General features: G+C 43.3%; 1 pseudogene; it reads right to left on the bottom strand.

Annotated features, from left to right (window-relative positions):
• Positions 1 to 37: 37 nt before the first annotated feature.
• The window catches only part of LOC103192790, a 36014-nt pseudogene continuing 10549 nt past the window's right edge, over positions 38 to 25502 (bottom strand).

The following is a 25502-nucleotide window of genomic DNA, read 5'->3' as shown; positions in this document are numbered from 1 at the left end:
ATCTACAACACCTTAGCAGACTGACTTTGGCCTCTACTCACCTCTCAGCTGGAAAAAGAAAAAGAAAAGCCAAACTAAACCAATTGTCACTGAGTCAATTCTGGCTCATGGTGACCCCATGTGTTACAGAGGAGAACTGCTCCATAGGGTTTTCTTGACTATAAGCTTAACTTACACAAGCAGATTGCTAAGTTTGTCTTTCATAGCACTGCTGTGTGGGTTTGAACCACTAGCCTTTGGGTTAGTAAGCAGAGTGCAAATCATTTGTGCCACTGAGGGACCTCCCTCCATATGCATTATATAACCTGTAAACCTGGAAGAAGTGCAGCTGGAATGTTCCTTGGAAGCAAGAATGGCCAGAAGTCGTTTCACCTACTTTGGTCATGTTGTCAGAACGGATCATTCCCTGGAGAAGGATATCAAGCTTGGTAAAGTGGAGGGTCAGCAAAAAAGGGGAAGGCCCTCAACCAGATGGACTGACACAGTGGCTGCAATGATGGGCTCAGGCATAGCAAGGATTGTGACGATGGTGCAGGACCAGGCACTGTTTCATTCTATGAGTCAGAGCCAACTTGATGGCACCTAACAACAACAACAACACAATATAACCTGGCTACCTTCTACCTGTGACTTTGACAAAGTTACTTAACTTTGTTCCTCAGTTCCCTGATCCTTGGGACAGAGATGCCCAGTTCAACCACTGGCTCTGAGTTAATACACACAAAGTCCTTGGCATCATCATGTTAGTATGTGGTTCATGCTCACCTAATGTCACCTTCAGAAGTCCTTCTGTGACAGTGAGATCCTGAGCCCCACCTCCAAAGATTGACTCAGGAGGTCTGGGGTTGCACCAAAGTCCTGCAGTTATAACAAGCTCTCAGGTGCTGCTGATGCAGCTGGTCCCCAGACCACATTTTGAGTAGTAGGGTCCAGAGAACTGCCCAACACCCCACCTTCTTTCTGGGGCTAGAGCATCCTTTCATGCATTCCCGCAGTATTTGGAATGGAACTGCCATGGCATATGACTGTTCACTTGTAACGTTTTCCTTAAGGGTGATCATGAGACTCCTGGAGTCCTGATGCTCAGGTACTTAGCTCAACATTCCCTGGATAAATCTAAACACTAGCATTGTTAACACTTTAAAAACAAACAAACAAACAAACCTGGAGTTACCCAGGTGCCTTATAACAGCCTCACTGCCATCCCAGAACTTTTAATCTGACTATATTATCCTAAGGAGCTCTGGTGATGCAGTGGTTAAAGCATTTGGCTGCTAACCAAAGGTTGGCAGTTCAAATCCACCAGCTGCTCTTGAAGGAGGAAGATGTGGTAGTCTGTTTCCATAAAGATTTACAGCCTTGGAAACCCTATGGGGCAGTTCTATTCTGTCCTATAGGATCACTATGAGCTGGAATTGACTCAATGGCAGCGGGTTGGGGGTTATGTTATCCTAAACACCAAACCCAAACCCATTGCTGTTGAGTCAATTCCGACTCCTAGTGACCCCATAGGACAGAGTAGAACTGCCCCATAGGGTTTCCAAGGCTGTAAATCTTTACAGTATCACACTGCCTCCTCTTTCTTCCATGGAGTGGCTGGTGGGTTCAAACCATGTACTTTTCAGTTAACAGCTGAGTGCTTAAACACTGTGCTACCAGGATTCCTATGTTATTCCAGTGCTACCAAAATACCCTGAAATAAAACAAGATTTCTAGTATGGTAATTCCAACTGCTTTTATGCTTCCCTGGGACCCTTTTCACCAAGAGTGTCAAAGTAAAGAATGACTTGAGAAGAAAAAAAAAAAATGTGAATCGATATCTAAGGAAGAGAACTTAAGGATAAAAGGATTGGTGTCCTTTTTACCCTTAGAAAGGAACTGACCCCTTCTAACATCTTCAAACAGAACCACATGCCCTCCTTTTTCTCCTGGAACCATTCATAACAGGAGCTGGGGCTGGCCAGGAGCGGCCAGAAGCCCTGGCAAACAAAGGTCAGAGGTTGGCTTTACCCCCGAGAAGCTTCCAGGAGTCTCTGATAGAAAGTGTGGGAGATATGGCAGATGTGCCCTCCCTGCCTTCACTTCGGTCATCTATAAGGACAAAGCACAAGTGGCCAGTCAATAGCCAGTCTGAGGAGGGTTCCCCTGGACTTGCTGGGCATGGAAGAAGTCCTGAAAGGTCTTATTCATGTTTTGACCTTCTGTGGAAAGAATAGCCATTGAGCCAGTGTCCAGGTTAGCCACCTACTACTCAGAGAGGGTCAGGCTACTCCAGCCACTAGGCTAAAGTGGCTGGTCCATTGGTGACAGTGATTATTAAGAATCATTCTGACCAAGCTCAGGACCTGGGCCAGTTAATTCTAGATTAACATTAAACTCTAGGAGATAAGATTCTTCTGGATATAGATTAAAGGGCACCAAAAAGTCCAACTATACATTTGTGGAAATAACATCCCGATGGGTCAATAAAAACAACAAGACAGTTACCATTGTGTTGACTATGACGTATGGTCACCCCATGTGTGTCAGAGTGGAACTGTGCTCCATAGGGTTTTCAATGGCTGTTTTTCTGGAAGTAGATCACCAAGACTTTCTTCCAAGGCCCACCTGGGTGGACATGAATCACCAACCTTTCAGTTAGCAATCGATCACATTAACTCTGCACCACCCAGGGGTTCCACTGGATCAATAGGCCAGCTGAATCCACATGCCTTAATCCTAGAATCATCACTCAAAGAATAAGCAATTTGTCTGCTTTTTCTATTCTTAACCTCCTACATGAATAAAATAAAAAATCAAATATGCTGACTTTCCAAATTTAAGGAATGATCCAGAGCAGAAAGAACCCACTGAGGTCATATGAGAGTCAGGATACAGCCAGGTGGGCTTCAGGATCACTTCCTTCATTGTTAAGACCTCTGGCCACCACCTGGCCTCTTGCCCTCCTTGGGGAAAAAAGCTCCTGCCAATGAGGATCCTACTTAGTGGACAGTGACTGGTGGGGACACCATCAGGTTACCAATGGAATCCATGCTGGTCACCCTATAGTCCTTGGTGCATTAGATTACATAGCCAATACCAGGTCTCTGGAAGGAGACCCAGCCAGAGCATAGATGTTAGAAAGGATTGGTTTTAAGCTCCAGTTGTACCCCTAATCCCATTTTACCCCAGTCAATAGGTCACATACTGTCTTGTCTCAAGCAGACTCCCACCTTCCCATCCACCAAAAGCTACCTGGGACCTCTTGCCAGTGCCTCATCACTCCTGGACAGCCACTAGGCCTGAGAAGTTGGACTGTGTTCAGATCGGCCCAACTAAGCCTCCACATTAGTATTTCATGGGAAAGTCTTCAATCTTGGTGACCTGAGGGATGTTGAGGACCAAGGAAATCATCTTGTGTGGAACCTGCATGTAGCAGAAGGCCATCTCATCTTGGAGGAGGCAGGAAAGCAAACTGTGAGTTCTGTGCTCCATCAGCTGCTTTCTCACCTGTGTTGGGCTTGCCAACCACTCAACCCCCTGCATGAGGATACCCTCTAGAGAGAAGGTACAGTAAACCCCTCTTCCTGCAACTCCTACTGAGCCCTTGGGACTTTACTCAAAGGTCACTTCTTGGAGGCTTTCCCCGACCCATTCCCCTATTTTTCAAGCTTAAAACCTAAGTTGTCCCAGATTCTTCCTTATCTCACCACAGTCTACAAACAAGCTTCATTGGGACCCATCTCTAGCACCACCCTAGGGAAGCTACAATATCTCTTACCTGTACTACTCCAACAGCCTTCCAACCAGTTTCTCCTCTTCCATGTGTACCCCCTTTTAAAATCGTCTCTATATCTCAGCCAGGGGAGTCTTTTACAAAACCTAAACTTAACCTTTCCCTCCCCTGATTAATACCTTTCAATGTCATCCTTTCTTGCTTTGGTTTTGTTTCTATTCCATACTTTGGTGGGAGGGAGGCAGAAAGGGAGAGTCATTGCCTAGGGGACACGAGATTCTGTTAAGGGTAATGGAAAAACTTGGAAACAGATAGTGGTGACAGTTGCACAACATGAGTAATGTGCTTGATGTCACTAAATTGTACACATGGAAAAACATTAAAGTGACAAATGTGTTATGTGGATTTTTCACAATAAAATTGTGTATGTATTAGGAATGAGCTTGGTGGCATAGTGCCTAAGGCACTTGACTGCTAACCAGAAGGCTGGTGGTTCAAACCCACCAGCCACTCCTCAGAAGGAAGGTTGGGCAATCTACTGCCGTAGTGATACTGCCCCGGAAACCCAAGGAGGGGTCGCAATGAGTCGGGACCGACTCGACAGCAAACATGTATTAGGAGGGCCCCTGACCTTTGTTCACTGCAGTCTGGCCACACTAGCCCTCTGTTCCTCTAATTCCCAAAGTGCATCCTCACATTTGGAACTTCATGTCAGCTGTTGCTTTGACAGTTTTGCTTCTACTAGCCCTCCCCACCACCCCTTTCATCTTTGCATGGTCAGCTCCTCGTGCCCTTAAAGGTAATTGGAAGCTCTTCCTGACCACTCAAACTGTCTGGTTTGATCTAGTAACTCCCTACATCATCTTACATCTTTTTTTTTTTTTTTTGTACAGCACTTAGAGTTCTGTTTATCACTGCCACAGCAGGGGCAGTATCTGTCCTGTCCTGTTTTATCTGCCAGAAGAACAAACAAATCTGTTCAGAAAAAGTACAGCCAGAATGCTCCTTGGAAGTGAGGACAGTGAGACTTCGTTTCACATACTTAGGATGTGTTATCAGGAGGCACCAATCTCCATAGGAGGACATTATGCTTGGTAAAGTAGAGAGTCAGAGAAAAAGAGGAAGCCCCTCAATGAGATGGAGTGACACTGTCGGCGACCATGGACTCAAACATGGCAACGATTGAGAGGATGGTGCAGGATGAAGCAGTGTTTCGTTCGGTTGTACCTATAGTCACCGTGAGTAGGAGCCAACTTGATGGCACCTGACAACAACAACTTAGAATGGTGCCCAGCATACGGTCATTGCTCACACGCTTGTGGAGAGGAGAACAGAACTCAGGCCTCAACTGGACTCTGGATTTAGGGCTCTTCTGGGGTTGGAATGATGGCTCAACGCTGGCAGCCTGTGGCCAATGGTGCAGAGCCTCAGGCACCTGGGGGGAGAACCTGTGGTGTTCCTGCGATATTGAACATGCATGTGTTTTGGAACAGGAGTGAGGTTGGACTCTAAGTTTCATCCTTTACTATCTATGACCTGGGCAAGTCACTTCATCTGACCCTTTGCTGAAGTCCTAAAAACAAAGATGCCTATATTTAGGCTCATACTTGCTGTGAACGTTAAAGGGAAACCTGTGAGGGCCCTAGTCTGTGGTATGTGCAGTCTCCCCCCACCTCCTCCCACAGGCTTGTTTCCCCAGGCAAGGGTGTATGGGGAGTTACCTGGAGCCACCTGCCCAGGTGGTTGGGATTCTTGTAGACAGATCCCACCTGGCTGTTATTTTTCTCACTCAGTTCTGTCATCCCCACCTCACCATGTTCACAAAACCCTGGAGCTACAGTTCTCTGCATGGGAGATAAGTCAGCTTGGAGAAGGCCTCTGAGGTTCTCCACTGGTCAGAACCTCCCTGAGCCGGGGGAGGGGGCACCTCCTTCTGGTCAGAAGATTATGCTCCTTCCCCTCATTTACTAAACAGGATGTCCTTTTCTAGTGACAGGCCTTTCCTGATATGTTCAGAGATTACTAAGTAGTCCATGGTTGGTTCAAATGGTTAAGCGCTTGTTGCTCGCTGAAAGATTAGAGCCTTGAGTCCACCCAGAGACACTTCAGGAGGAGGCCTCGAGATCTACTTCCCTAAAACCAGCCATGAAAAACCCTTCTGTTCTGCTCACAGTTCTGCTCTAACATGTAAGGGGTCACTGTGAGTCAGAATCGACTTGAGGACAACTAAAACAGAACAAAACAAAACAAAAACCAAACTCACTGCCATCAAGTCGTTTCCAACTCATAGTGACTCCCATTGGGTTTCCGAGGCTGTAAATCTTTATGGAAGTAGGTTGCCCCATCTTCCTTCTGCAGAGTGGCTGGTGAGTTTGAACCCGCTTGACCTTCTGGTTAGCAGTTAAGTGCCTTATCCACTACGCCACCAGAACTCCAACTAGTTGCCATAAAGTAAGCAGAGCAACTGCCCCTTCATCCACCATGACCACCTCGTAGAATACAAGGTAGTAGCTCAGAGCAAGTCTTTTTTTTTTTTAACTTTTATTGTGATTTGGGTGAAAGTTTACAGAGCAAAGTCATTGTCCATACAGCAGCTCATACACAGTTTGTTTCATGACATTGACTGCAATCCCCACAATGTAACAGCTCTCTTCCCACTTCCTCCCTATAGTTACCTCTTCCCTGTGTCCTTCTTTCCTATGTATTCCTGCCTTCTGAGCTATATCCCTGTGCAAACACTGCTCTTCTGTTCTCCCATGAATTTATCTTTCTAAGGAGTATATCTACCTGATGGAAATGTTCACCCCATATGCTGTCTGTTGTTTGGCTGGAAGCCACAGGAGTGAGTTTAGTTCCAGACCTGAAGGGTAAGTAGGGGCCATAGTCTTGGGGGTCTCACCGGGCTCTATCAGACCAGTAAACCTCGTCTATCTATCTATCTATCTATCTATCTATTTTAATGATTTTGAGTTTTGTTCCACATTTTTCTCCCACTCTATCCAGGATCTCCTGCAGTGACCCCTTTTCCAAGTTGTTGACAATGGTAGCCAGGTACCTTCTAGTTCTTTTGGTCTCATGGTCATATAGGCTGAGATTCTCATGGTCCAGTAGTCCCTTGGACTAATTGTTCCCATGTTCCTTTGGTTTTCTTCATTCTTCTTTGCTCTGGATGAGGAGAGACCCATTATTGCATTTAGATGGCCACTTGCAAGCTTTTAAGACCCCAGTCACTACTTACCAAAGTAGGATGTAGAACAATGTTTTTGTGTAATGTATTATGCCAATTGAGCTTGATGTCACCTGCAACCATGATCCTGAGCCCACGTGACCAACAACTTGCTCCATCAGGGTGGTTGACTGAAAAGTTATAACTTTGTCCCCTGTTAGTTCTATTTATATGGACATTCTTATAGCACATACAAATATGTGTGTAGAAATATTATCAGCCAACCTTATATATGGTCATGGGTATATTCCCTTTTACCTAGACACACCTGATCATTCAGCCTGTCTACCCATCGATTTACCCATAGATTAATGTTTGTTATCACTGATAATGCAGTATTGTATATGTAAAAGGGTCTTTGTTGTCTGTACCGCTTGTGCACCTCTCTGTCTCAGAGCAAGTCTTAGTGTCACTCCACACCTAGCACCCAGGCCATCTCTCTGGCCCATTAAACCCAGTTCTACATTTATTCTTCCCTAGAACTCGTTGTTGTTGTTATGTGCCGTCGAGTTGGACCCAACTCATAGCCACCCCTCCTTGAGTTTCCAAGGCAGTATCACTACAGAAGTAGATTGCCAAACCTTCCTTCTGAGGAGTGGCTGGTGGGTTTGAACTGCCAGCCTTCTGGTTAGCAGTCAAATGCCTTAGGTACTATGCTACCAGAGCTCCTGTTGCTGAAAATAGTTGGAGAAAAGCTCATAGTAACTAGTCTCTCCATATCACCGACCTAAACAGGCCGAGTACTATCCAGCCAGCTCACTGTTTCCCTTAATGGATTTGCTCTGCACTCTCCCTCCTGAACAGTGAGTGAGCTGTCCCTGAGTGCCTTAAGGTCAATTAGACTTGCACACCCATCCTACTGGCTTTCATCTTCCCAAGGACTTAGATCTTGCAGTGCCTTTTCTCTCCTACCAGTTTTTCCCTTCTCTGCGGGATCTTTCCATGCTTCAAACCTTAAAAATTCCTTCCTGTTATTGCATATCCTCTTGTGTTTATTCTTCTTCAGATCATTTATTTGAGGAGTCTTTCAATGTACTCCCTTCATTCATTCTTCAACCCAAACACACCATGCCAGATTGCTCTCTGTCCAGTGACTTCTATCTTGGCATCTCATTTTCCTTCTGAGGGTTTCACACAGTTGGCCCCTTACTTGGTATCTCCTTCTTTCAGTCTTTGGGTCATCAGTCTCTTAGTTTTTATCCTACCTTACTCTTCATTCTCAGTATCCTTCATTGGATTGTTTCCTAAAGCTAAATGTTAGATCACACTACAGCTCAGCTCTCAGGCATCGTCCCTGTATATATTCTCAGTTACTTTGAATATATCAGGAAAGACCAATCACTAGAAAAGGACATTGTGTTTGGTAGAGGGTCAACAAAAATGAAGGCCACCCTCAGTGAGATGGACTGACCCAACAGCTGCAACAATGGTATCAAACATAGCAACAATGACGAAAATAGCATAGGCCCAAGCAACATTTTGTCCTGTTATACATAAGGTTGCCATAAGTCAGAACCAATTCACAGCAACTAATAATGACAGATAAACCCAATGAGGCATGTAACTTTGAATACCCTCCACATGCCAGGCACCCAGGCTTGTCTTGTCTCTAGCTTCCAAACTTTCCTCTGAGCTCCAGACACTGGAAAATCCAGTGGGTGTGTCAGTCACCAAAACAAAAGCACCAATTCCACCCCATTTCAGGCAATGGCATCACTATTTATTTTAAGTCCAAAACAGAGCAGCTCCCCTTGTTTCTTTGCACCCTGTGCATCAGTGAAAGTGGAAGACTTGATCTACCTTCAAAAAAATCCAACCACTTCATTTCCACCACCCTGGCCCAGCTACTTCTGAGACTGGCCCACATTGTTGCAATAGCTGAACTGGTCTTCTTTTATTTAGCACACACACACACACACACATATACAAATACACACCTCTAATTTTCAATATGGCCAGAGTGATCTTGTTGAGAGAACCCTTAATGATTTCCATTGGTTGTACTCCCCTGGGACCTTTTCTCTCCTTCTTCCTAAACACATGGCCACATAGGTAGAGCACATTCCTGGCCTCCCTATGGCTGGGTGCAGTACAATGTTTCTTCAAGCCATCAACACATAAGCACAACTGACTTCCAGGCCCCCAGCAGTGACAAACGGGCAGCTTTTCCCAGACTTTGGTCCTCCCCTGCCCCCTTCCCAAGGGTTGGGCCTAGGAAGTGCCAGGGGCCTAGCCTTCATCATGAAGGTGCTGCACGAGGGAAAGATAGGACAGTAATGAGACTAAAAGGGACAAGCCCCTAAGTGACAACAGTACCATCATCAATCTGGACTACTCTCCTGTAGGCATTTAGGCAAAAGAAAATTGACATTAAACGACTATACTTGGAGTCTGTTACAGCCACAGAAATTTTACCATAATACATAGGACCCACAGACCCTGCTCACTTTGGTCCCTTTCTCCTTCTGCCTTTGTCATCAGCTCCTCCTCTTCTCACCTGCTCTCTTCTGTACCAGCTGCCTCTCATCCTGACCTCTCTCATCCTTTTACCCTGATTTATAGCACTTGATATTACATGCAGTCATGATATTTCTTTGTCCATCCCTCTATTAAATAGGGGAGGTGCTGTTCACTGCTCCATCCCCACATTGCATTAAAACATATGTTAATGACTATCTTGGGGATGGGTCCAGGCACCTCAGGCAGAAGGCTCTCCCCTTCCTTGTAAGAAGGCTATGAAGATTACCTGGCATGGGCATCCTTGAGAGTTTCCTATCTGCACAGGTACATTTTGAGAGGCATCTGGGAATAAAAGAATACTGATGTGTCTTTGTACACCAAGGCCTCCAAAATCAACTGCAGTATAAGACAAGGTCCCATCATTGACCTGATTCCTTGTCTAACCCGATTCCATCTCTTAGGCCTCAAGCTATTCAGCCCAGGCCACCTCTGGGCCCTCACTTGTCCTCTGACGCTCTTTTTCTTGAAGGCAGCATAAAACCCTAGCTCCGTCCACCAAACTTCGTCTTCCCCTGTCCTCTGCCCAGCTGTGGAAGATGCTTCCTTCCTACTTATTTGCTAGTCCAGGACTCTTTGTCTGCTTGGGGACATACTGGGTCTTGAGACTCATCCACCAGAGACATAGAGTAGGACAACAAGCCAGAGAAGTCAGCAGATGAGAACTCCATAGCTTCAATACAGAAGGTCTTTTTCAAGTGATTCTCAAGGGGGCCAGGGTATAGGTATGTTGAGCAGGTCCCAGCACCAACTCAAAGGTGCCGGAGCTGTCTTCTAGAAGAGAGAAAGGACAGACTAGCCTCTAGAGCAGCCTGGTGCTAGAAGGAGCAGACCACCTCAGTGTTAGGTCACACTTGAGGGTCAAGGATAGTGGCTTGTTCCTTACATCAGCAACTAGGCTCTGAGCTTCAGGAGGGCATAAACAAGGGCCGGTTATTCACCAGAGCATTTTAAAGACCTGCTACATGCCAGGCACTGGGTACTCAGACAAAAATGCCTACATTCAAGGAGCTCAGTCTAGGGGTAGGAATGCATAGTAGGTGGTTCTAGACTTTGATCTAAACCAATTCTTGGAAGAACATTGGATTGGTCTTAAAAGCAAGAGAAACTGTACAAAGATAGGTTTGGCAGCTTCAACAGAAGAAGTTAGACACTTGCAAGAATCGTCTATTGGATGGATTAAAGGTTTCTGAAGATGCGGGGAACAGGTCTTGTGATTGTACTTGTTAAGTTCATTTTCTTCTTTGTTTATTAGATCATTAAACACAAAACTAGGCACAGAAAAGGTAAGAAGTTGGCTACATGCTGTAGTTGTCGCTAGTTAACTGGAACCCAGATCTACCATGCTTCATTTCCAGAGATCACCTTGATTCCAGACTACCAAGCTTCTCTCAGCTAAGCCTTGCTGCAGGCCTCTGCCCTTCTGATCCGTTCCCAGCGATGGCTGCTCCTGCTTAAAGCCATTGGGTAGATTATGTCAGGAAAATGTAATCTAGATTTACCTTTGCCAATAAAGCTGCTAGGATCTGGGCACTGCATTCTCCTCAGCCCTCTTGAGTAAACTGTGCCACCTAACTTGATCTCCATTTCCTCAAACACACCAACATCTGGTTGCTGTGGTCATAGCTATACCATGGGGCCTGGATGCCACTTCAGTTCCTCAGCTTCTTGCTCTGCATCAAGGCTGTGGCCCTTCAGAAAGACTCTAGCTACCAGCACCTCATTGGAGGTGTTGGTGTTGGCCTCAGTCCTCTTACTTCTCCTCCTGATGCTGCTGGGTACATAGAGGCAGGGCCAGCTGGACTACCCTCAGCTGAGAACATTCCTGTGGGGATTCCCACTTCTAGTCTTCCTGGATACTTCTTCACTGTCCCTGACCCAGGTCTCATGTAGGCGAGACTAAAAGAGGTGGACTCTTATACCAGGATCCCTCCAGTTCTTCAGTGTGTGGCACAGCTCTTTTAACTCACTGAAGTCAGCTGGCATGCTGTGGAGTTCCCAACTACATGGACTGGGCTGTGCTGGGCACTACTCAACTCCTCAGCCCAGAGTTGCTGCAGGCCCAACAAACCTTCAATGGCTCCTCCCAGCCACTTATTATTAGCCCCTACCAGCTGTCTCAATTCTTCTGTGGTTGGTCCTGGGGGTGGAGGTGAGGCACTTCTCTTACATCTACTTGTTTTTAAGCTGATGTGTCACTGTAGGCCAGGAACTGTGTGATAAATGTTGTGGGCTCATGGACTCATTTGTATCCTCACAACCCTTTGAAGTAGGTGTTGTTATTATCATCACATTATACATTAAAATAAATAAATAAATAAATGAAAGATCAGAAATGTTATGACCCACACACAATGGTTATCTTTAACCTAGAAGGTCTTTCTTGCCCTGGGTCCGCATAGGTCTCAGCTCAAAAGATTGCTCAATGATCACTGGTCCAGCAATAGATTTGAACAGCTACTCCTCAGTCCCTGCTTGATCCTTACCCATCTATCTGTCTGCCATAGTGGGCCTTCAGAGTGGGCAATGTATTTACGCTTCCAGAGCTGTGTCCTCAAGGTACAGGATAAACATTGATGACTGGGCTGTGTTCCTTTTCTCTACCTTCCACATACCACTGGACCTAGGGTTGAAGCAGGCACCCTTTTTGTTCTTCATGGGTGCTACTAGACCCTTTCTCTGTATTCCTCAAATATCTTGGTTTCTCTGAAATGAATTCTGTTGGCTAGTGCCACCTACCACCCATCCTTGTTGCAATTGTCTACCATCCTTCCTGGATTTTCTAGCACTTGCTATTTTGCACCATTGGTGGTGTAATGCCTAAGACATTTGACTGCTAACCAGAAGGCTGGTAGTTCAAACCCACCAGCCACTCCTCAGAAGGAGGATGGGGCAATCTACTTCTGTAGTGATACCGCCTCAGCAACCCAAGGAGAGGTCACTATGAGTCGGATCCAACTCAATGGCAGTGAGTTTTTTTTTTTTTTTTGTATGATGATTATAGATACTTGACATCACAAATCAGACCATCCATCAGACATTCTACTCTTTTGCCCATATTATAATGAACCTGAGTTCTACATCTCAGATGCCTATTTAAATGGTCTTAGACTAAATACTACCTCCAAACCAATTTTTTTTAACATCACCCTTCTAATATTTTTAGCTCATCTATACTCCCTCTGAAATTTTCTTTTGAACAGAGAGTAGCTAAAGAGAATGAAGAAATGACACGATAAAAGAGCTGAACAGATTTCAAAGGGCAGCTGGAGAAGGCAAAGTAAATTATTATAATGAAATGTGCAAAGACCTGGAGTTAGAAAACCAAAAGGTAAGAACATGCTCAGCATTTCTCAAGCTGAAAGAACTGAAGAAAAAATTCAAGCCTCAAGTTACAACACTGAGGGATTCCATGGACAAAATATTGAATGATGCAGGAAGAATCAAAAGAAGGAAGGAAGGAATACATAGAGTCACTGTACAAAAAGGAACTGGTTGATGTTCAACTATTTCAAGAGGTGGCATATGATCAAGAACAAATGGCATTGAAGGAAGAAGCTGAAGCTGCACTGAAGGAATTGGTGAAAAACAAGGCTCCAGGGATTGATGGAATACCCACTGAGAGGTTTCAACAAATGGATGCAGTGTTGGAGGCACTTATTCTTCTATGCCATGTAATTTGGAAGACAGCTACTTGGCCAACTGACTGAAAGAGATACATATTTGTGCCCATTCCAAACAAAGGTGATCCAACAGAATGTGGAAATTATCAAACAATATCATTAATACCAGGTGCAAGTAAAATTTTGAAGATAATTAAAAACGGTTGCAACCAAGGGCATTTGGAAGCAATCAGCCCTAGGATATAATGGACCTCAAGACCAGAAGAACTAGATGGTGCCCGGCTACCAATGCCAACCACTCGGGAAAGGATAAAAACTGGAGATCCTGGATAGAGTAGGAGGAAAAACATGGAACAAAATCCAAAAACACAATAATGATCAGAATTACTGGTCAGATGGAGTCTGGTGGGTCCCCCAATACTATGGCCCTGGGATACATTTTGAGCCTGGAATAAAACTCATTCCCAGGGGCTGGCTTTCAGCCTCCCCCCAGAAATGGTTACAACAATATATTGACAGAGAACTTGTAGAAATGCAAGCTGGATTCAGAGGAGGACATGGCATGAGAGATATCATTACTGATGTCAGATTGATCTTGGCTAAAAGCAAGAAATACCAGAAAGATGTTTGCTTGTGTTTTATTGACTATGCAAAGGCATTTGACTGTGGATCATAACAAATTATGGATAACATTATGAAGAATGGGAATTCAAGACATTTAATTATGCTCATAAGGAACCTGTACATAGACCAAGAGGCTGTCATTTGAACAGAGGAAGGGAATACTGCATGGTTTAAAATCAGGAAGGATGTGTGGTAGGGTTATATCCTTTCACCATACTTATTCAATCTGTATGTTGAACAAATTCTCCAAAAATCTGGACTATATGAAGAAGAACATGGCATCAGGATTGGAGTAAGACTCATTAACAACCTGTGATATGCAGGTGGCACAACCTTGCTTGCTGAAAGTGAAGAGAGGTTAAAGCATTTATGAAGATCAAAGACTATAGCCTCCAGTATGAGTTACAACTCAACATAAAGAAAACAAAAATCTTCACAACTGGACCAATAAGCAACATCATAATAAATGAAGATTGAAGTTATTGAGGATTTCATTTTACTTGGATCAACAATCAATGCCTATGGAAGCAGCAGTCAGGAAATCAAATGACGTATTAAATTGGGCAACTCTGCTGTAATAGACCTCTTTAAAAAAATTTTTTTTAAAGAAAAAAAAAAAACTAAAACATTACTTTGAAGACTAAGGTACACCTCACCCAAGCCATGGTATTTTAAATCACCTCATATGTATGTGAAAATTGGACAATGAATAAGGAAGATCAAAAAATTGATGTCTTTGAATTATGGTGTTGGTAAAGAATATTGTATATAGCATGGACTGCTAGAAGAATGAACAAATCTGTCTTGGGTGAAGTACAGCCAGAATGATCCTTAGAAGCAAGGACTTTGTGTCATGTATTTTGGAAATGTTATCAGGAGGGACCAGACCCTGGAGAAGGACACCATACTTGGTAAAGTAGATGATCAGTGAAAAAGAGGAAGAATTAATGAGATGGACTGACACAGTGGCTGCACAGTGGGCTCAAACACAGCAATGATTGGGAGGATAGCACAGGACCAGGCCATTCTGTTGTGCACAGGGTTGCTATGAGTCAGAACCAACTTGATGATACATAACAACAAACAACATACTCCCATTTCAATCATTCTTCCGACCCATCTTAAACTCTACTGCTGGGCCCTGCACTCCATCTTCACTTCTGTTTTTCCCCTTCTCAGATTCCAAGTTCCATCACTAACCCGTCAACTTGCACACACTGTCAACTCCCATGCCCTTTAATTTATTTGTCTGACAAAAGCTCGACTCTGCTAAAACCTAGTCTGCAACACTTATTCTCTAGCTCCTGAGCAGCTGGAGAAACCACCACACTGAATGGTCTCTAAAATATGACCAAACCTCAGTGTGGTCCCTCAATACTGCTTGAAATTCACTTGTGTCCATTCATGCTCCTACTTCCTGTATTCACTTTTGAATATCATATACTCCTACAAGTCTCTTCTCCTAAATTCATTCCCTACCTCTGTTGGATCAGTCCTGTCTGCCCATAGATCTGCTTGTGTTCTACCATCTTCATATAACATCCCTCAACCCCATACCAGCACTCTCCAGTTATTATCTCCACATATTTCCCTTACGGCTAATCCCTCCTGTTGTTTAGATTAGCTATGCTTGCACATTTCAATTCTGCTTTTAGCCCTACAATTTTATTGAAACTGTTTTTCAAGGTCACTAATGATAATAATCTTGAAAACAGAGTTTTTTCTTATTAGATTTGGCATCTTAGTCTAGCAACAGCATTTGTTACGATCATTCCCTTCTCGAAAGACTTCCTTCACTTTGTTACTAGCCCTTATGCTTTGACTTTCTATTTCTCTGGCAATTCCTTTTCAGACTCCGTTGCTTTGTCTTCTGGAGTAGTGATTCTCAAGCATGTTTCAGAAACACATGGAAGACTTCTTTTTCTTTTTTTTAATGCATTTTATTGAAATATAATTTATGTACTTGAAATACATAAAACTAAAGTGACATGGGCCAATGCATTTTTTTTTTTTTTAAGTGTTCCCTCTTCCCCCCTTCCACCCCCGGCAACCAACAAAGAAAGTTTCCCTCCATATTTAAACCTTTCCTTGACCCTCCACAACAACAAACTAATACTACAATTGTCCTTCTGTAATTGACTTATTTCACTCAGCATAATGTCCTCCAAGTTCATCCATATTATGCGATGTTTTGCAGACTCTACATTATTCTTTAGTGCTGCATAGCATTCCATTATTTGTATGTACCACAGTTTGGTCATCCACTCTTCCAGTGATGGGCACATAGATTGTTTCCCTCTTTTTGCTATTGTAAATAGTGGTGTGATGAACATAAGTGTGCATATATCTGTTCCTGTCCTGGCTCTCACCTCTCTAGGATATATACCTAGTAATGGGATTTCAGGGTCAAATGGTATCTCTGATTCCAGTTTTCTAAGGAATCGCCATATTGCTTTCCACAGTGGTTGTATCACTTCACAGTCCCACCAGCAGTGTGTGAGAGTCCCAATCTCTCCACATCTCCACCAGCATTTGTTATTTTCTGTCTTGTTGAACCTTGCCATCAGTGCTGGGGTGAGACAGTATCTCATTGTTGTTTCACTTGTGTCCATTAATGCTCCTACTATCTGTACTCACTTCTGAATATCATTTTTTCCTACAAGTCTCTTTTCCTGCATCTCTCTGGTGACCAATGATTGTGAGCATCTCTTCGTGTATTAACTGGCCACCTTAATATCCTCCTTGGTGAAGTGTCTATTCATGTCTTCTGCCCATTTTTCAATTGGATTGTTAATTCCTTTGGTGCTCAGGCATTGGCGTTTTCTAAAAAGCTTAGAGATAAGTCCCTTGCCAGATATGTAATTATTGGCAAATATGAATTTGTTGCTGTCATTTTTGTTATGTGCTTTTTCGTGGGGTCGATTTCTTTGTTCCATATAATTTTCTATGCTGAGCTTGTTTTGTTTATGAATTGTGTTATCACTTCCTTTGTTGCTATTGTTTTAGTATTTGCTAAATATTTGTGCTGGTCCTCTTTTTGATTTTGATGTGAAGATTTATCATTTTCCTTTGAGGTTACCCTGTGATTTATAGTTTTCTTTCCTAGTTTAGAACAGTATGTTCTACTTTGTAGTTGTCTTGACTTCCCTACCTTCTAGAAGTTCTATAATGACACAGTTTTTTCCCTCTTTTTGGTTTGTAGTTGTACTGATTTGTCAGTTGATGTCTCTGATTCCCTGTTTACAATTTTGTAGGCTTATTTACTTTGGATACTCCCATAGCTGGGTTGGTTTCTGGGTTATGTCATCATGTGTGTTAATGGTCAGTTGTTGTTGGCTATTGTTGCTTCTCTGTCCAAAGGACTCCCTTTAACATCTCTTATAAGATTGGTCTGGTTTTAACAAATGCCCTTAATTTCTGCTTATCTGGAAATGTCCTAATTTCACCATCATATTTGAGGGACAACTTTGCTAGGTACATAATTCTTGGTTGGAAATTTTTCTCTTTCAGGGTATTATATATACCATCCTATTGTCTTCTCACCTGCATGGTTTCTGGTGAGAAATCTGAGCTTAGTCTTATTGGTTGCCCCTTGTAGGTAACTTTTCGTTTTTCCTGTGCTGCTCTCAGGATTCTTTCTTTGTCTTTGGTTTTGGTGAGTTTGATGATAATATGTCTTGGTGATTTTCATTTTGGGTCTATCCTGTTTGGGGTTCATTGGACGTCCTGAATGGATATATTCTCATCTTTCATCATATCAGGGAAGTTCTCTTCCAACAAGTCTTGGACAATTTTCTCAGTGGCTTTATTTTTCTCTTCCTATTCTGGAATTCCAGTTCCACGTAGGTTATTCCTTTTGATGGTTTCCCACATGAACCTTAGGCTTTCTTCATTTTGATTTGATCTTTTTTCTGACTGATCCCTTTCCAAAGAAGTATTCAAGTATTTGTCTTCAGTCTCATTAATTCTGTCTTCCATTGCATCAATTCTACTCCTTTGCCCTTTGTGTTATCTTTTTCTGACAATTTAGTATTAATCTTCTGAATTTCTATATGTAGATTTTGAATCATTTCTAATTTTTCATTTATTTTATCATTTTCTTCTTGTATTTTCTTCCAAAATTCTTCTAGGGTTTTGTCTGTGTTTTCCTTGATCTTTCTCTCAATCCTTTGATGATACCTAAATATAATTCGTTTGAATTCCTTATCACAGGGTTCTAATACTGCATCTTCCTCAGGGATGTGTTTTGGGTCTTTACCCTGGTCCCTTGTTTCTCCTGCTTTATCTTGTTTCTTTGTGTGGATGGTGGTGCTCTATTGTCTCCAAGGCATTGTTTTTGTTTTTGTATTTAATTATATGTTGGAGTGACTTGCCCACGATTTTAATTTTCTTTGTATGTTATCATGCAAGCAGGGTACTGTGCTGTGCTCCTCTATTCACTAGTTGACAGCACTGATACACTCGCCACCTGTCTTCTTTCCTGTTGTCAGCCTCTTGTATGTCTCTGCCAACCTTGACAAACAGATCCTATTCTTAGGTCCCTGGAATCTGAATGAGAATGCTATCACTTTAAAATCCAAAATGGTTGCCACTTGTAAACATTCAAAATGGCTGCACCTTTGGTCACTTTAAATGTCCAAAATGGCTGCACCCTCCAGACAACAGAAAGTCAACAGCTCAGGTTGTCTCCCTCCTTGCTGGTTTCCTCTGGAAGACTTGTTAAAGAGGAATATACTGTTATATATATAAACAGGAGTATACTGTTTCCCAGGTTCTTGAATGAGCTTTACTTTAGTAAAGAGAAGGTAGCTATGATACATACAATGACATGGGGCATCTCTAGCAGGCCATTTAAATAACTGGCCTCCTGAGTGGGTCCCAAGGATAATCTGGCACAGCCTAGCCTAGCTCAGAGTTGTCTACACTCAGTGGATCTCACAGGGATAGACTAGCCCTTGTGGCCTGCACCATGCCTAGATCCATGGGATTCTAAAGCTCTCTCCTAGATCACTTGAAAAAGGGTGACATGCAACCTGGGCTGGCTTTTCTGGACAATCCCAGGTTGCTTCTAAGACCAACTATGACCTACAGAAGAGATGAGGCAGGAGACTTTGAGCCAAGACTCCAGAACAGAGAGAGAAGTAGCTAAGACTTGGCTTTCCAATGCTGAAGGTAGAGCATGGTCCCCTCCCTGGGAATAGGCACATTATATATACCACAGGACTCCCCAATTTCCCAGATGAACCCTTTAAATTAAGGTGACATACTGGCATATGCCATCAGAAGCGAAGAGTTAAATCTTAATTTTGGAGGAAAATAGAGGCATTGAATACTAAACCAGTTTAGGGAAGTTGAAGACTTGTTGAGGGTATTTCACTGGAGTAAGACTTAACTATTTTCTAAACCAGCAACCCTCTATGTCTTTATCTCTAGAGATACCATCAGCCCCTCAAGTTGACAAGGGAGAAGATGGGTAGTGTATGGTGTGGTGCCCAAGATATAGGTGCAATTGTAGCAACCACTTTACTTCTTGACTTCTGGATTCTGGAGAAGTTAGGAGTTGCGTTGTTGTTGTTATGTGCCGTCGAGTCGGACCCAACTCATAACGACCACTCCTTGGGTTTCCAAGGCAGTATCACTTCAGAAGTAGATTACCCAACCTTCCTTCCAAGGAGTGGTTGGTGGATTTGAACCTCCAGACTTCTGGTTAGCAGTCAAGTGCCTTAGGCACTATGCTACCAGTGCTCCCGTTAGTAGTTGCAGTACAATAAATTACATAGTATGGATTTTCTAGCCATAGTATTTGTAAACTCTGTGGTCGAATTTGTCATGAGCAACTAAGTAGCTCCTGATTGTTAAAGTTATCCACCTGGGGTATTTCTGTTGTGAGCAGCATGAAGCAATTTTCTGGGAAGTTCGTTCTCTCTCAGGTGTGTGGAATTCTGGTGTTGGGATTGGTTGGTTTTGCTACTCTGCTGGGTTTAAAGTGAGCCCTCCAAGAGGCAGAGAAGAGGAATGTCTCTCTGACTGTTGGCTGAGAAAGACACGTGCTGAAAGAGATGTGATGCTGAGAGAGAGATGTGAGAGACATGCACTGTTGAGAGAGGGATATGCTACTGAGAGAGACTGTGTTCTCAGAGTGTGTTTCTGAACTTGAATTAGCCTGTTTCTTCACTAGTAAACCCTATAATCTGTAAGTTCTGTGTGGCCACTGCAGTGAATTATCAAACCCAGCAGAGAGGTAGTGGGTGCTGCAGGAGGGACAGTTGGTATCAAGGTTAGTAAGAGGGCTGGAGGGTGGTGGAATGTCTGGCTTCATAAGAATAGGCCTTGAGCTGCTGATGGTGATTCTGTCTTCTTCTTGTGTAGTTAGAGGAGGTCAGAAGATGCCACCTCATTGCCCCTTTCACAGTGTGGAGCCTTGGTTAAGAATGAAGATAGACTTTTCTGGTAGGTGTAGTCAGGAGAAGATGTTAGCTAATATGTGTAAGGTAATAGCTACCATTTCATGTCATGTAAGTTTTTTCTCTTCCAGCTATTACAATCCTGCAGGACTGGCATAACTGCAGCCACCCCCCATTTTACAGATGGGGAAGGTGGCTTGGTGTACAATAAATCCCACAAATGTATAGAGTTAAACAATGGTGAAGATGGCAGCCAGAGAATCCCAGGGACATAAGTCTGGGCACAAAAGACCCGTAACCTGCAAATCTAGGTCTCCAGCAATATTCTGATGGGGAGCTGCTAGAGTTAGTAGGGAAGCACTCTGGGTCCAGTAGACGCTTGCCTTCTCCAACTCTTCCTTGGAGATATAGAGAACCAGCTGGTGCTTCTTTAAAGTGCAGTTGGGGCTTGGGCACTCAGTGTCATCTGGGATAGACTATTTCTGGGTGGAAGAAAAGGTAAAGATCTAGGGGCTAGGGGAGGCCAGCACTCCAGGCATGGGGGAGACAACAGAGATGGGGTGGGGAAGTTTGTATTTTGAAACACCAAGGATTCTCTGCTTACTAATCTAGCCCAGGCTGCCCAGGCCTGCACCTTGACTTTGCTACTTGCTCATTACATGGCCACAGGCAAGTTGCCAACTGGGGCCCACTTTATTTTGCATAAGGATAGCATTTACCCCATACCGTTGTAAGGCTTTAATGGTCGCCACAAACACCTAGGACAGTGCCTGATAGTCAGTGTTCAGAGGTTCACTTCCTGGCCTTGGTGTGGACCAAGACATCCCATGCTATTGCTGAGACCTAAAGCCTTGTCCCAACCACAAGTCAGGACCAGATCCAAAGTCCCTTTTGCTTAAGATAGTCAGGTTCCTGCCCCAGGCTACAAGAGGCTTTTTCAGAAAGCTTGTATACTTTTATGGCTTCCGTTTAGTCTTCTCAACTACCTGCCATTTTACAAATGGCAAAACAAGACCAGGGAAACTCACAGCCAGGAAGTAACAATTTGGGGGAATCAAGTGTCTGATATCAGAAACCATGCTCTTTCTATGAGGCCTCTTTTTGCCTAATTATACAGATTCAGGCCATGGCAAAAGATTTGATCAGCCTAGAGGGGACACATTAGTCTGGAATTTTCATAGTTGCTGAGGTGTAGGGTAGCATCAGGAGCTCTGATAGCAGAGTGCCTAAGGCACTTGACTGCTAACCAGAAGGTTGGTGGTTCAAACCCACCAGCCACTCCTCAGAAGGAAGGTTGGGCAATCTACTTTGGTAGTGATACCACCTCAGAAACCCAAAGAGGAGTTGCTATGAGTTGGGTCCATCTTGACAGCACAGAACAACAGGATAACATCAGTCTTAGCAATACAACTAGAAGTAAGGATGTTAAGAATTTGGCTTGTTTGCCTTGGACATGTCATCAGGAAAGATCAATTGTTAGAAAAGGATATCACGTTTGATAAGTAGAGTGTCAGTGAAAACAAGGGACCCAAATCCTCAATGAGATGGATTGACACCAATAGCTGCAACAATGGACTCAAACATACCAACAATCCTGAAGATGGTGCAGGACTGGGCAACGTTTCCTTTTGTCATGCACAAGGTCACCATGAGTTGGTGCTGACTTGATGATCATCAACAACACCAACAGGCAGCAAAGCCTGAGAGGAAGACAGAACCCAAGAAGGAAAGGTGGGGACAGTCCCAGTCAGTGATTGGCTCTTATCTGACCCTCTGAATAGAGTGCTTCCATGGTCTTTTTATTGTCTGTAATCTGGCCCACACTGCAGGACTGCAGTTCACAGGCAGTATGGCACCCCAACCACTAGCATCCCAGACTCCATTTTTTTTTTTTTTTTTTCTGAAAAGTGTCCCAGAAAAGTAGGAATGTTGGCTTAAGGAGAAGTCAGGTTAGCCCTCTACTTCCCAGGTGCCACATTCTATCAGGAGCAGAGGTAAGCCTTTTTTCCAGGGCAGCAGGACCCCTAGGACAAATTTGCAAACCCAAGTACCTGTAGGAACAGGGAGGTAACACCAGATATCCTAATATGAAGAGTAGGGGGTAGAAAAAGCTAGATCTAGGTTACCAGTTACCTATCTTGTTTCAGCATCAGGGAAATAGGGGTTAAGAACGGAGGAGACATGAAGGTAGCAACTAACTCCATGTTCTAACCATATGACCAGGTTAGAACATAGGCCTAGTGTCCTCAGACATTCTTGTTTAAAAAAGAAACCCTAGAAATTGATTTCATGAGTTCTGATCTGTATTTCAGCTAATTTAAGATACTACCAGTTGCCAATGAGTTGACTTCTATTCATAGCGACACCATGTGTGCAGAGTAGAATTGCACTCCATAAGGTTTTCAACCTATGATCTTTCAGAAGAAGATTGCCAGGTCTTTCTTCTGAGGTGCCTCTGGGTGGGTTTGACTGCCAAAATTTTGGTCACCCAGGGACTCTATAAAGCCCTACAGGATAAATGAAATGGGTCTGCATGGGCTTGGGACTATGGTCACAGGGGACATCAAGCTCAATTGGCATAACATACTACACAAAAACATTGTTCTACGTCCTACTTTGGTGAGTAGTGACTTGGGTCTTAAAAGCTTGCAAGCAGTCATCTAAGATGCAACAATTAGTCTTTCCTCACCTGAAGCAAAGAAGAGTGAAGAAAACCAAAGATACATGGAAACAATTAGTCCAAGAGACTAATGGGCCATGCTAACCTCAGCCTACATGACCCTGAGATTCAGCTACCACTGTCAGCCACTCAGAAAGGGATCAGTGTAGGAGATTCTGGATAGAAGAAAAATGTGGAACAAAACTAAAAAAAAATCATAAAAAAGACCAGGCTTACTGGTCTGATAGGGACTGGTGAAACCCCTGAGACTATGGCCCCTAGCCACCCTTCTGTCCTGGAATTGAACTCATTCCTGTGGCTTCCAAATAAGAGATAGGAGTATAAGGTGGAATTTATGCACCAACCACCAAACCCAAAGATGAGGGAATTGAAGATTTTTATCAACTTCTGCAGTCTGAAATTGATTGAACATGCAATCAAGATGTGTTAATTATCACTGGTGACTAGAATGCAAAAGTTGGAAACAAAGAAGAATTACTGGTAGGTGGGAAATTTGGCCTTGGTGAGAGAAATAACGCTGGAGACCGCATGATAGAATTTTGCAAGCTCAATGACTTATTCATTGCAAATATCTTTTTTCAACAACACAAACAGGGCTATACATGTGGACTTTGCCAGATGGAGTACACAGGAATCAGATTGACTATGTCTGTGGCAAGAGGCAAGGGAAAAGCACAATATCTTTAGACAAAAGAAGGCCAGGAGCTGATTGCGGAACAGACCATCAACTGCTCATATACAAGTTCAACTTGAAGTCAATTAAAACAAGTCCATGAGACACCATAGTTGCAGGGGACATCAACCTCAATTGGCATAACATACTACACAAAACTTTGTTCCACCTCCTACTTTGGCGAGTAGCGACTGGGATCTCAAAACTTGCAAGCAGCCATCTAGATGCAACGATGGATCTCTCCTCGTCCAGAGCAAAGAAGAATGAAGAAAACCAAAAATTCATGGAAACAATTAGTCCTAGTGACTGGTACACCATACAATCTGCAGCCTATATGACTATGAGACCAGAAGAACTAGATGGTGCCTGGATACCACTGGCAACCACTTGGAGGGGTATCCACGTAGGAGATCCTGGATAGAGAGGGAGAACAATGTGCAACAAAACTCAAAATCATTTGGGAAAAAAAAGGGGGGACCAGGTTTTGTGGTCTGATAGAGCCTTGTGGAACCACTGAGACTAATGGTCCCTAGCTGCCCTTCAGGTCTGGAATTGAACCCACACCTGTGGCTTCCAGCCAAACAAAAGACAGGCATATGAGTTGAACATTTACCTGAGATAGATACACTCCTTGGAGAGAACAATCATGGGAGAAAGAAGGGCTGTTTATGCACAGGGAGACAGCTCAGGGGGCAGGAGTGCATGGAGGGATGGATACAGGGAAGAGGTAACTATGGGGAGGAAGTGGGAGGGGAGCTGTTACATTGTGGTAAATTGTAGTCAATGTCATGAGACAAAGTGTATGTGAACTACTGTATGGAAAATAAATTTGCTCTGTAAATTTTCACCCAAATCACAATTAAAAAAAAAAGCAAGTCCATGAGAGCCAAAGTAGGACCTTGAATATATCCCTCCTGAATTTAGAGACCATCTAAAGAATAGATTTGATGCATTGAACAGCACTGACTGAAAACCAGAAGAATTATGGGATGACATCAAGGATATCATCTATGAAGAAAGCAAGAGGTCATTAAAAAGACAAGAAAGAAAAGACCAAAATGTATGTCAGAAGAGACTCTGGAAATTACCCTTAAGCAGAGAGTAGCTAAAGCAAATGGAAGAAATGACAATGGAACCGAGTGGAGTCAAAGTTCAGCCTGCATCCCCAGTTGAAGACAGATAAGTAAACATGATAACTCAGTTCCTTCAGAAACTGAATAGGATGAAAGCTCAACTATTCCCCCACCCTGGTTAAGACAGATAGGATCCTTGTTGGAGACAAATAAGTAAACATAATAATTCAGCTCCTTAAGAACTGAATGGAATGAAAGGTCAATTTACACATTCTTTCCATGTTATCCCCCTAGAAACAGGTGATGAGCACATTAATGTGTCTCAGGAAACAAGTTGAAAATTAACCTTGGCCCACAGACATGCACAGTGAGACAAACAGGAATAAAGTTGCTGGGAACTGACATTTTACTTTCTGCGTAAGCCCCAATCAGCTGATGATGGGAAGCCGGTGTGACTCATCTGGTGTGCAAGGGCACTGCATTAAAAAATGATTGTCCCTTTAAACCGAGATGAAGGAAGCCTCAGCCAATCCCCAGTTTTAATTCATACCCAAATTCCTGAAGTTTTTATGAATATGTATAACCCCTGTCTCCTGAACCTTACAAAACTGTACCCCTACCTGGATTCAGGGAGTCAGATTTGGGTACTGGCCCCTGTCTCCTTGCATTGTCACTTTGCAGTAAATAATTTTCTCTCTTCCTAATCACTTGGCATATAAACTGTTTTGGCCTGACTGTGCACTGGGCAAGGACACACATTTGGTCCTACTTCAACAAGATAAAAGAGCTGAACAGAAGATTTCAAAGAGCAGCTTGAGCAGACAAAGCCAATTACTATAATGAAATGTGCAAAGACCTGGAGTTAGAAAATCAAAAGGGAAGAACACACTTGGCATTTTTCAAGCTAAAAGAATTGAGGAAAAAAATTAAGCCTTGAGTTGCAATATTGAAAGATTCTATGGATAAA

Source organism: Orycteropus afer, unplaced genomic scaffold (assembly GCF_000298275.1).
Source record: "Orycteropus afer afer isolate SDZICR_OR568_19922 unplaced genomic scaffold, OryAfe1.0 scaffold00031, whole genome shotgun sequence".
Lineage (NCBI taxonomy): Eukaryota > Metazoa > Chordata > Mammalia > Tubulidentata > Orycteropodidae > Orycteropus > Orycteropus afer.
This window is presented reverse-complemented; position numbering and strand designations above follow the sequence as displayed.